Source organism: Trachypithecus francoisi, unplaced genomic scaffold, assembly GCF_009764315.1.
Source record: "Trachypithecus francoisi isolate TF-2019V2 unplaced genomic scaffold, Tfra_2.0 Lachesis_group3, whole genome shotgun sequence".
Taxonomy (NCBI): Eukaryota; Metazoa; Chordata; class Mammalia; order Primates; family Cercopithecidae; genus Trachypithecus; species Trachypithecus francoisi.
The window spans coordinates 76,590,665-76,603,430 of record NW_022681468.1 but is presented as its reverse complement, the minus strand read 5'-3'; the positions used below and the strand labels follow the sequence as shown (position 1 = coordinate 76,603,430).

The following is a 12,766-nucleotide window of genomic DNA, read 5'->3' as shown; positions in this document are numbered from 1 at the left end:
TTTATTGCCTTTGTCTAGTTTCTCCGGCTAGAACCTCAAGCAAAAAATTGAATAGCAGTGATGAGAGTGGATCCTAACATTTTGTCTGATCTTAGGATCATTCATTACTTCAACATTAAGTATTATGTTAGTCGTGGTTTTTTACAGATATCTTTCCCATTAGTGCCTTCTTATAGATGAAAAAAAATCCCTTTTATTCTTAGATTGTGAAATGTTTTCTTGTAAAAGGATTTGGATTTTGTCAAATGCTTTTCCATTATCTGCTGAAGGGATCATGTGGGTTTTGTCCCTTATTCAATTAATATGAAGTATTAGATTGATTTATTTTTGAATGTTAAATAAACCTTGTATGCCTAGGATAAATTCCACTTGGTCATTGTGTATCATCTCTTGTATATGTTGCTGGATTAGGTTTGTTACTGTTTTGCTGAGGATTTTTGTGTTTATATTCATAAGGAATATTGGTCAGTAATTTTCTTTTCTTGTGATGTTCTTTTCTGGTGTTGGTGTCAAAGTAATAATGGCTTCACACAATGAATTGGAAAGTGGTTCCTCCTCTACTATTTTTGGAAGAGTTTGAAAAGGACTGGTGTTAATTTTTCCTTAAATGTTTGGTACAATTCATAGTGAACCCATTCAGATGTGAATTTTTTTTTTTTTTTTTTTTTGAGACGGAGTCTCACTCTGTCGCCGGGGCTGGAGTGCAGTGGCCGGTTCTCAGCTCACTGCAAGCTCCGCCTCCCGGGTTCACGCCATTCTCCTGCCTCAGCCTCCCGAGTAGCTGGAACTACAGGCGCCCGCCACCTCGCCCGGCTAGTTTTTTGTATTTTTTAGTAGAGACGGGGTTTCACCGTGTTAGCCAGGATGGTCTCGATCTCCTGACCTCGTGATCCGCCCGTCTCGGCCTCCCAAAGTGCTGGGATTACAGGCTTGAGCCACCGCGCCCGGCCAGATGTGAATGTTTTTTAAATGGCAGTTTTTTTAAATCAATAACTCAATGTCCTTACTTATTGATTCACTCAGATTTTCTATTTCTTCCCTATATAGTTTTTGGTAGGTCATGATTTCCTAACAATTTACTCAATTAATGTAGGTTATCTGATTTGTCCACAGGCAATTGTTCACAGTACTCCTTTAAGATCTTTTTTCTCTCTGTAATGTTAGTTGTAATGTCTCCTCTTTCATTCCTTATTTTGGTAATTTGAGTCTTGTGTCTATTTTCTTCTTCAGGCTATCTAAAGATTTGCCAGATTTGTCATTTTCAAAGAACCAACTTTTAGTCACATTGATTTTTCTTATTTCTTTTTTATTCCCTAACTCATGAATTTTCACCCTAATCTTTATTATTTACTTCATTCTACTCACTTTTGGCTTAGTTTACTTTTTTTTTTTTTTAGATTTTATTTTTCTCCTCAACTTGTATTTTAGGTTCAAAGAGTACCTGTGCAGGTTCGTTACATGGGTGACATGTATATGAATAATCCCGTCATCACCCAGGTAGGGAGCATAGCATCCAATGAGTAGTTTTTCAACCCTTGACTCTTCTGGCCCTCTCACCTCTAAAAGTCACCAGTGCCCAGAGTCTATTGTTCCCGTCTTTATGTCCATGTGTAATCAATGTTTAGCTCCCGCCTATAAGTGAGAACATGTGGTATTTGGTTTTCTGTTCCTGCATTAGGTTATTGATTTTAAATCTTTGTTCACTTTTAATATAGATGTTTATAGCTATGAATTTCCCACTAAGCACTGCCTTAACAATACCCCGCAAGTTTCAGTGTATTGTGTTTTCATTTTCGTTCATCCCAAAGTACTTTATAACTCCCTTGTGATTTCTTCTTGGACCCAGTTATTATTTAGAATTTTGTTGTTTAATTTCCACATATTTGTGAATTTCCCACATTTTTATCCATTGTTGATTTCAAATGTCACCCCTTTGTGGTCATAGAACACTTTGTATAATTTCAGTATTTGGGGATTTATTGAAAATTCTTATAATACATAGACTGTCCTGGAGAAGGTTTTATACACACTTGAAAAGAATGTGCCTTCTGCCATTGTTACATGTTGTTTTGTTATGTAAGATGCCTGTTAGGTCTACTTGGTTTATTGTTTTGTTCAAGCATTCTATTTTCTGGTTGGTCTTATGTCTGTGTTATACACATTACTCTAATTGGGGTATTAAAGTCTCCAACTAGTGTTGATGAATTGTCGATTTCTCTCTTCAGTTCTGTCAGTATTTTTCCCATTCTTTTCACTTTTAACCTCTTTGTGTCAACCTTTTTAACATCATGTGTCATATAGACAGCATATAGTTGGATTGTATTTTTTTAATCCAGTCTGCCAATCTCTGCCTTGTGATTTGAGAACTGAATTCATTTACATTTAATGTAATTACTCATAGTTTATTATTACATATGGCATTTTACTATTTGTTTATGTCTTATGTCTACATATCACATCTTTTTTCATTTCTCTATTACTCTATTTCTCTATTATAAGAATATTTTTTGTGTCAATAGGTATTTTCTAGTGTACCATTTAAATCCAATGTCATTTCTTTTACTATATTTTTTACATTTATTTTCTTAGTGGCTATCCTGGAATTTACAATTAACATATTCACTTATAATAATCTATTTCTTATTGATACCAAGTTAATTTCAATAGTACACAAAAAATTGCTCTGTGTAGTCCCATTCACTCCCTGCTCCTTTGTGCTATTGTTGTATAATTTAACTTTCAAACATTATATGCCCATCAACACAGATTTATAATTATTGTTTCATGTAGTTTTCTTTGTAAATTAAATAGAATTAAAAATGAGCCACAAATTTAAAAACTGCGTTATTATTGTCATTTACATTTAGCTATGCAGTTATATTTACTAGTGCCCTTTATTTATTCTTGTAGAGTTAAGTTACTGTCTAGTTTCATTTCAGCCTAAATGTCTTCCTTCATTATTTATTTTAGGGCAAGTCAGCTAGCGGTGTGTTTTCTCAGTTTTTGTTCATCTTAGAATATGTTAATTTTCCCTTCATTTTTGGAAGGTAGCTTTGATGGATATAGATTTCTCATTTGACAGTTTTATTCTTTCAGCACCTTGAGTCAGTCATCTCACTCTTTTCTGCCTTATGTGATTTCTGTTGAGAAATTGTTACAAGAGGTAACTCGCACATAAAGGTAATAACAAGAGGATCCTGTGGACATAAAAAGTCACTTTAATTTGCTGCTTTCAAGATTCTTTATTTAGCTTTTGAAGTTGATTATGTTGCATCTAGATGTGGATCTTCTTGAGTTCATCCTAAGTGGAATTCATTGAGCTTCATAGTTACGCAGATTATTGTTTTTCATCAAACTTAGGACATTTTTGGCCATTATTTTTTCAAGTATTCTTTTTGCTCCTTTCTGTCTCTCCCCTGCTTCTGGACCTCCTATTATAATCATGTTGGTATGCTTGGTTCTATCCCTTGGGTCTCTGAGATTTTTGTTTATTTTTCTTCATTCTTTTGTTCTTGGATTTGGATAATCTCAATTGACCTATCTTCAAGTTCACTAAATTTTATTTTTGCCATCTCAAGTCTGCTACTAAGCCCTTTAGTGAATTTCTCATTTCAATTTCTTTAATTTTTAATTCTAGAATATCTGTGCCTTTTTATAATTTCTTTTTATTGATATCTATTTGATAAGATGCCATTCTAATACTTTTCTTTAGTTCTTTACGCATATTTTCCTTTTGTTCTTTGAATGTCTTTTAAATTGCTAATTTAAAGTATTTGCATAGTAAATCCAACATCTGTATTTCCTCAGTGGCAGGTTTTATTGACTGCTTTTATTCTTGTGCATGAATCATACTCTTGTTTCTTCACATGCCTCACAGTTATTTTCTTGAAACCTAGACATCTGCAATAATATAATGTGACAACTCTGTAAATCAGATTCTCTATCCCACGGTTTATTATTCTTGCTGTTGCTGTTCTAATATATTTTTTCAGTGACCTTCCATAACTAATTCTGATCCTTTAAAATTTGTATTCTGTTTTTTCTGTCATTTGTTAGCTTAGTGGTTGGCTAATGACTGGACAGAGATTTCCTTAAATCCCTGAAAGCAATAGGTCTTCCAGTCTTTGCTGAGACACTCTGCGTACATGTTGGTTCATCCCTTAAGTGTTCAGCTGGTCAGTTTTCAACTCTGCTGTAGCCTTCACTTTCTGTTTTAACAGAGCCTCAGGGTCAGGCAGAGATGAGAGGTTAGGGCCTTTTTAGGTGTTTCCTGGGCATATATGTAGCCCTATGGACTCCTTGATTCCCAGGAATTTGTAGAAGCTTTTCAAAGTGCTCTACAGACATCTCGTCTCTAGCTGTGTCTTTGGCAAGCTTCTTGTTTGCTCCAACTATTATTGCTGCCTCAGACAGAGGTGATATCAAATAATTGCAACTGATAGTTTTCTCCCAGGGGAAAAAAAGTGCTTTGTTCAGAGTGATTTCTGAGTTGCCTCACATATAGACAAACCCTTCCCACAAGTGGAGAGTTTCAGAGAACAGCAAGATAACTCAAATGATGACAATTCTCTGAGAATGGAGTTTTGAAAATGCATCAACCCATTGTGAACCTTCTGGTGACTGCTAAATGCCTTGTTTTCATTGTGATTTTGGGGCTGCTGGCTTGCAAGGCTAGTGCAAAGCTGGAGAAAGAGGGGTAGAATTAGGATAAATTAAAATACCACAAAGTTTGCTGTTCTTACCCAGATTCAGCCATTTTTCTTTACTAGATGTGTCTTGGATTGTTGCAAGTCTTTAGGTAATTTCTAGAGTTCTAAAAAAGATATTTAGACCATTTTTGCCCATGTTTTTATTCCTTGATGCAGGAGTGAATTTTTGGAGTTCCTTACTCCACTCTTCCTGCTGCCATCCACCCAAAGTCTTTCTTGTTTAAACATCAAATTATTTATCATATTCAAAGAATGTTTCAATAGATGATTTAGAATTTTCCTTAGTTCCTCTCAATCAGACTCAAATAATAGTTAATACTTACTGAATTCCTTTGGATCCTAGTGCCTGAGAATGGCTTTTGAATATGTTCTAGGTCCAATGGGTTGACTCAAATTAAAGACAGATAAAACATGGCAATCATTAAAAATCCATGCTTAGTAAACAGAGATATAATGATTTTCTTCTTATTGTTAATTAGGTCACAGCAGGCAACTTCAGAAAGGAGATTATATCAGACAATTTAAAAATCTACCAGCAACAGTGCTTATTAATTAATGATTGTGCCCCTGAGTTTTGTGAGCAGTTCAGTCCAGAAAGAAAGAAGAGAAGGATCTGCTGAGTGACTGGGTTCTCCAGTGGACCTACTAGGAAATATACAGAGGTACTCTATGTTCAGTGGTATTGTATCTTTTCTCACCTAAGCCATGTTTACAATGAGACCCATTCCCATATTCCTGAAATGCTTTTAGTAGCCCCACTGAAAGGTCATAAAATAGGCTTAATTACCCTTTTCCTGGCTCTTCAAATCTTTAGATTTCACAAGCTCTTGCCTTGTTATAGCTGTGAGGGTTAATTTTATATATCAACATAACTGTACTAAGGGATGCCCAGACAGCTGGTAAAACATTATTTCTGGATGTGTTTGTGATGGTGTTTCCAGAAGAGATTAACATTTAAATCAGCAGACTGAGTAAAAAAGATCCTTTCTCACCAGTGTGGGTGGGCATCATCCAGTCCACTGTGGTCCCAAATAGAAGAAAATGTGGAGGAAGGACGAATTTGCTCTCTCTGCTTAAGATGAGACATCCATCTTCTCCTCCCTTCAGATACCAGTGTTCCAAGCTCCTGAGCTTTTGGACTCAGGCCAGGACTTATACCATTAGCCCCCCAGTTCTCAGGCCTTCACATTTAGAATGATTTACACCACCAACTTTCTAGCTTGCAGACAGCAGATCATGATAATTCTTGGTCTCCATAACTGTGTGAGTTAATTTATGTGATAAATCTCCACACATACATGCACGCACGCACACCCACACACGTACATATATATATATATATTTGGCACATATATACACACACACATATATATACCAACATATGTGTATCTATATACACAATGCATGTGTGTTTATATACACACGTCACTGGTTCTGTAATAGCTAACTCAATCATTTCTGATATCAACTCTGCCAAACCTAAAATTGGTATTTCCTAAATTAAACTACCTACTCCAGTACATCAATTTCTTTAAAGTTTCTAGAAATGGATTAAAAGACTAACTTTTGCTAGTTTAGCTGGTAATTTTGATACAATTTAAAGTCAAATATTTCAAAACTATAGTTCCCTCATGGCTGAGGTAGATGGCTTACACTGAAAGTGTCAGTGTAAAATTATTTCTGTCCTATACTTTGATGTGTAATTATACTTTTATTCAAATGCATCTTCAGGAATTTGATAAGCTCACAAGCTGCTTCTTAAAGGAAAAGATAAGCCCTGAGGGCTTTTACTCACCTCTGTACAGGAGGGAGCTCTTCCCTACAAAAAGAATTCAATCTGACTCATGTCATAACAGCATGTGAAACTTACCTCATCTGAGACAATAAAAGCACTCAACTAGATGGCGCTGATTAGGTGTGATATATGCAGTTAATCATTGCCTAGAACTTATAGTTGTCTCTAATATCACCTCCATTTTATAGAAGAGGATGCATAGGCGCTAAAATACTGCAACTAAAAAGAGGGCGAATCTTGCATTTGAACCTTGGCATTTTGTCTCTACAGCTGCACTTTATACTGCTACAATAAACCTTTGCAAGCTAGACATTTTTAATTCCTAACACAGAACTTATATGCAAACCGTGTTTTATTAGTGATATAAACACACTCTCCTATCTAGTTTCCCTTCAAAAGCTCTAAGTGGTAGAAAATATAATATTTAGAGGAGTGTATGAGTAGTTTGTCTGATAGACTAAGAACTACCTCACAGCAAATTAAACCAGAAAGCTGTAAACTTGGGCCACATTCACTAAGCCTCCCACAATAATAGATTTCCTAAGGAAATGGTTTACAAATTATTTACCAAAAAAATGACAAGTAAAAATATTGCAAATAATTTACAAGTATTAGAATTTTGATGTGATGCCCTTGATTTTTATCTAGAGTCTACGTAGGACAAACCATATAAAACTATCACTGGGTACCATCTATATATTTTGTTCAATGTCCCTTACACATAACTTTTTTCCTTTGAAAAAGTAATCCACATCTTTTACAAGATTATAGGAGTTATAAAATCCATCCTGTTTACCTTGTTACTGGATACCAGGAATTTCTATGTGTGGGTTTAATCACAGTTAATATATTTGCTACTGTAATCATATATTTTCGACTTCAAAAAAACATTTTTTTTCTGTATTCTAAAAGACTTTTGAAGAAAAAAAAGCTGCTGTTGTGAGTGATACATGCAGGGCAACTTGATTGCTCTTAGTGCAGAACTGACATCAAGGAATTTTGGAAGTATAACTTTTTGGTAGGTGGATAGCTGGTTGTTAATTAGTCCATTCTCACACTGCTATAAATACCTGAGACCGGGTGATTTATAAGAAAAGAGGTTTAATTAGCTCACGGTTCTGCAAGCTGTACAGGAAGCATAGCAGCTTCTGTTCAGCTTCTGGGAAGGTTTCAGGAACCTTACATTCATGGCGGAAGGCAAAGGAGAAGCAGGCTCTTCTTACATGTCTGGAGCAGGAGTAAGACCAAGAGAGGGGAGACGTACTACATGCTTTTAAACAACCAGATCACATGAAAACTCACTCACTATTGTGAGAACAGCACAAATGGGGAAATCCACTCCCATGACCCAATCACCTCCCAGCAGGCCCCACCTTCAACAATGGGGATTACAATTCAACATGAAATTTGGGTGGCGACACAGATCCTAACCACCGGTGATTGTTGGTCCTGGTGCCCTTACTCATAACAAATAAATAAATAAGCCTTTTTGTGTACACGTCTTTTTAAATAAGTTTTCCTCAATCCATTCGGAAAGTAAATAGATGATTTTTTTTTTTTAAGTTTTATTAAAGGCCGGGCGCGGTGGCTCAAGCCTGTAATCCCAGCACTTTGGGAGGCCGAGACGGGCGGATCACGAGGTCAGGAGATCGAGACCATCCTGGCAAACACGGTGAAACCCCGTCTCTACTAAAAAAATACAAAAAACTAGCCGGGCAAGTTGGCGGACGCCTGTAGTCCCAGCTACTCGGGAGGCTGAGGCAGGAGAATGGCTTAAACCAGGGAGGCGGAGCTGGCAGTGAGCTGAGATCCGGCCACTGCACTCCAGCCTGGGCGACAGAGCCAGACTCCGTCTCAAAAACATCTTTCTCAAAGTTAAGGTAAAAAAAACTTACATTATTTTTCTGGAAGCTAATGCTGAAGTTATTTTAAAAAACCACAAACACTACTTCAAAGAGGATCTGTAATAATAAGTTTTAAATTTAATTTACTATCATCATATACACAAAACTGGAAGGAATGGGACTAACGACCTCTAGATTTATTACTTCAGCAAACCACCTTCCACACCCTAACAAAGCAGAAAGTAGTTACTCTCCGCTCTTTGGACTTCAAGTAAACTTCTACCCCTTCAGTTTGACATCTGAGTGTCCTACAGGCTGAAGATTCTCCACAGGTCTTGTCTGTATACTAAAAATGCCTCACCCACTCTACCTGATGGTTTGCAGCTTGTCCCTGTCCTGTGAATTAACCTAAAAAGATGAATGCCCTGGCTCATCTTAAGTAACGGCAATTTTTATTTCTCTTTGGGTATTTATGTGAATGTATTCAAGGACAGGGAAAGGAATTATCTTTAGTTTCATTGACCCTTGTCCTTTGGAAGATAAATAAGAAATTAATTAACATAAATGTTTGTATTTCTTATTCTTGCTCTACTTTTCTTGTTTTAAAAAAATGCTCTGACTTCTTGTGATAGTTTGCTAAGAATGATGGTTTCCAGCTGCATCCATGTCCCTACAAAGGACGCAAACTCATCCTTTTTGATGGCTGCATAGTATTCCATGGTGTATATGTGCCACATTTTCTTAATCCAGTCTGTCACCGATGGACATTTGGGTTGATTCCAAGTCTTTGCTATTGTGAATAGTGCCGCAATAAACATACGTGTGCATGTGTTTTTGTAGTAGAGAAGAGAAAACCAAACACCGCATGTTCTCACTCATAGGTGGGAACTGAACAATGAGATCACTTGGACTCGGGAAGGGGAACATCACACACTGGGGCCTATCATGGGGAGGGGGGAGGAGGGAGGGATTGCATTGGGGAGTTATACATGATATAAACGTCATGCACATGTACCCTAGAACTTAAAGTATAATAAAAAAATAAAAAAATAAAAAATAAAAAATAAAAAAAAAATGCTCTGACTGATGTCAAATATGCACATTATCTCAGTTTTTATGCCAGACCCTCTTAACATGGATTGCTTTTTTTTCTCTCCTCACTCCCTTTAACCATCTCAGATTAATTATTTTTTTAAATTTTCTCTGTGTTATCACAATATTTTGCTCGTATCTCTATTGGTGAACACATCTCTCTTCTCTTTAAGTGTCTAGATTTCTTTAAGGACAGTCTATCTTTGCATCCTTCCAGGACTTCGCTCTAAGACTCATACACAGTGGCACTTTAGTAAATACCAGTAACTGTTACTTATTAGGACTACTGACAGAAGGATTTGGTGAGTGGATTATGCCATAAAATTCTCCATTCCTTAATATAAGCGATGAGGCTGGCCTCGTCTTTAAACTAGAAAATACGATGCTAACAGTTGTAAGGGATAACTTTCTGGGTCCCCAAATGTGGCAAATTATTCACCTATTTTCAATATCCTCATCTGTAAAAGGGGATAATAATTGAACATAAGTTACAGAGTATCAGAACTATAAATTAGTTAATACATGCAAAGTACTTAGTGCTTGGCATAAATTAAACTTTAGCAATGCAAATAGACAGAAAATGGAAGATGTGACTTCGGAATCAAGAAAGTTTTGAAAGAGTCAGTAATTTAAAAACTAGAATTTGATATCAAAAATTGTATTAGTACTTTATAGCTCAATGAGTTATTGTGATACCTCTCTATATATAATAACTTTTCAGAAACATTTATTGTGAGACTTTATCAATATTTAAAATATTTTGTCTAATAATGTTATAAGAATTATTCTACCAAATTACATGATTTTAAAATTATTGTTTTATAACCAATATAGAAAAAATAACTTTTGCATGAGTTTTGTCTTTCCTCTGAGGTTTATCCTAGAACATTTAATTTGAGAAAACCTTCATAAAAACATAATTTGGGCAAAAATTTAGATTCTATAGTAATCAATCATCTTAAAAATTAGTTACTTAGCTTCCAGAGTCCAGGGTTGAATAACATATTTGTCTCAATTTAGCAATAGCTGGTACTACTGACAGAAGGATTTGGATTTGGTAAAACAAAATGAAATACGTGTTTATGAAAAGATACTGCTAATAATGAGTCCTAACACACAACAAGCACTCATCCGTCACCTCTCCAGAATGTTCTGATAACACAGAAAGAGCAATATTCCTTTTAAGAGAAAGATAAAGAGAAATTTAAATCAATAAAATTTTACTCTATGTCAACATCAGTCATAACTTAAAATTCAAGCATCTAGCTCTCTGTCTCCAGGTCTATATTTAGATCTTTCTATTTTTTAATTTAAAATAGACCTAAATCAAAATTTTGAAAACTAAGGACAAGCAATCAAATACTTATTTCCATAATTTCTTCTCCAAAATTTTGCATTCTTCTTCATAAACTCTGTACTTTATTAATCACCCAACCCTTTCAATATAAGCAAATATTAGTAATGTTTGTCTTTGACTTTTTTTTTTTTTTTTTTTTTTGATGCAGAGTTTCGCTCTTGTTACCCAGGCTGGAGTGCAATGTTCGATCTTGGCTCACCGCAACCTCTGCCTCCTGGGTTCAAGCAATTCTCCTGACTCAGCCTCCCGAGTAGCTGGGATTACAGGCATGCGCCACCACGTCTGGCTAATTTTGTATTTTTAGTAGAGACGTTGTTTCTCCATGTTAGTCAGGCTGGTCTCCAACTCCTGACCTCAGGTGATCTGCCCGCCTTGGCCTCCCAAAGTGCTGGGATTACAGATGTGAGCCACCGTGTCTGGCTGTCTTTGACTTTTTTATATAGCCTTTGTAAAGTAAAAATAATTGTTCATTATTTTATATATTTTTATATATAAAAAAATATATATATGGAGTCTTGCTCTATCGCCTAGGCTGGAGTGCAGTGACGGGATCTTGGCTCACTGCAACCTCCGCCTCCCAGGTTCAAGCAATTCTCCTGCCTTAGCCTCCCAAGTAGCTGGGATTACAGGCACATACCACCAACCCAGCTAATATTTTTATTTTTAGTAAAGACTAGGTTTCACCAGGTTGGCCAAGGTGGTCTCAATCTCTTGACCTCGTGATCCACTCGCCTGGGCCTCCCAAAGTTCTGGGATTACAGGCATGAGCCACCTTGCCCAGTCAAAAAAATAATTTTTAAATCTACTTCTTTCATAATTACTCATCCTATGAGTTAAAAAGTCAATACAAATCTTGATAGTGAAAATACAGGTTATTTTTCTATAATACACTTTACATGTGTTTGCTAAAAATATTCATAATTTAAAATTTTCTTCAACTTTTGAGGGAAAGCTAATTTAGTACAGTAATTAAGAAATTCTTGAAATTTCCTGACAGTAAGTCTAAAGTACCCTCATCACACTAAACAGCAACTATGTAAGGTGGCAGATAGGTTAATTAGCTTGAATATAGTAATCATTTCAAAACATACACATACTGTATACCAAAACATCATGTTCACCTTATATGTGTGTGTGTATATATATATGTATACATATGTATATGTGTGTGTGTGTATATATATATTTGATTTTGTTTGTTTGTTTTTTGAGAAGGAGTCTCTCTCTATAACCCAGGTTGGAGTGTAATGGTGCGGTCTCGGCTCACTACAGCCTCCACCTCCCGGGTTCCCGTAATTCTCCTGCTTCAGCCTCCTGAGTAGCTGGGATTACAGGCATGCACCACCATGCCTGGCTAAATTTTGTACTTTTAGTAAAGACGGGGTTTCACCATGTTGGTCAGGCTGGTCTTGTACTCCTGACCTCGTGATCTGCCCACCTCTGCCTCCCAAAGTGCTGGGATTACAGGCGTGCACCCCCGAGCCTGGCCAAATATGTATAATTTTTATTTGTCAGTTGTGCCTCAATAAAACTGGAAAAACTATGTTTGTTAGGAAAAAAAGAAAAATTCCTAGGCAATGTTAAGCCAGGAAAGTACACCCAGTTAAAGGCTATGGGGTTTTTTTTGCATTTATTACTATTATTATATTTAATATATTATTTATATTTGTTAACTACGTATAAAATGGTCAGAAAGGGAGGTAACTTGATTACAATTTTAAAACTCATATCAATAATAGATTTTTTATAATGTTTTACATCATGCCAGTGCGGTAAAGCTGTGGCATTCACAACCTGCCACCTATCAGCCCTCTACGGAACCCTCAGTTAGATTCTATGGCATTTAAAATGCAGCTTGAGTCTTCCTAAGAGTCAAATGTGCTTTTGGAAATCAGGGTGTACGGGCCGGGCACAGTGGCTCACACCTGTAATCCCAGCACTTTGGGAGGCCAACGCAGGCAGATCACAA

At 36.2% G+C, this 12,766-nt stretch overlaps 1 non-coding gene across 1 annotated transcript; it reads left to right on the top strand.

The window, feature by feature from the left end:
- The first annotated feature begins 7,427 nt into the window (after positions 1–7,427).
- Positions 7,428–7,561, top strand: LOC117071893. Its single transcript, XR_004432619.1, has one exon. It is a non-coding gene; the product is annotated as a U11 spliceosomal RNA (small nuclear RNA).
- The last annotated feature ends 5,205 nt before the right edge of the window (positions 7,562–12,766 follow it).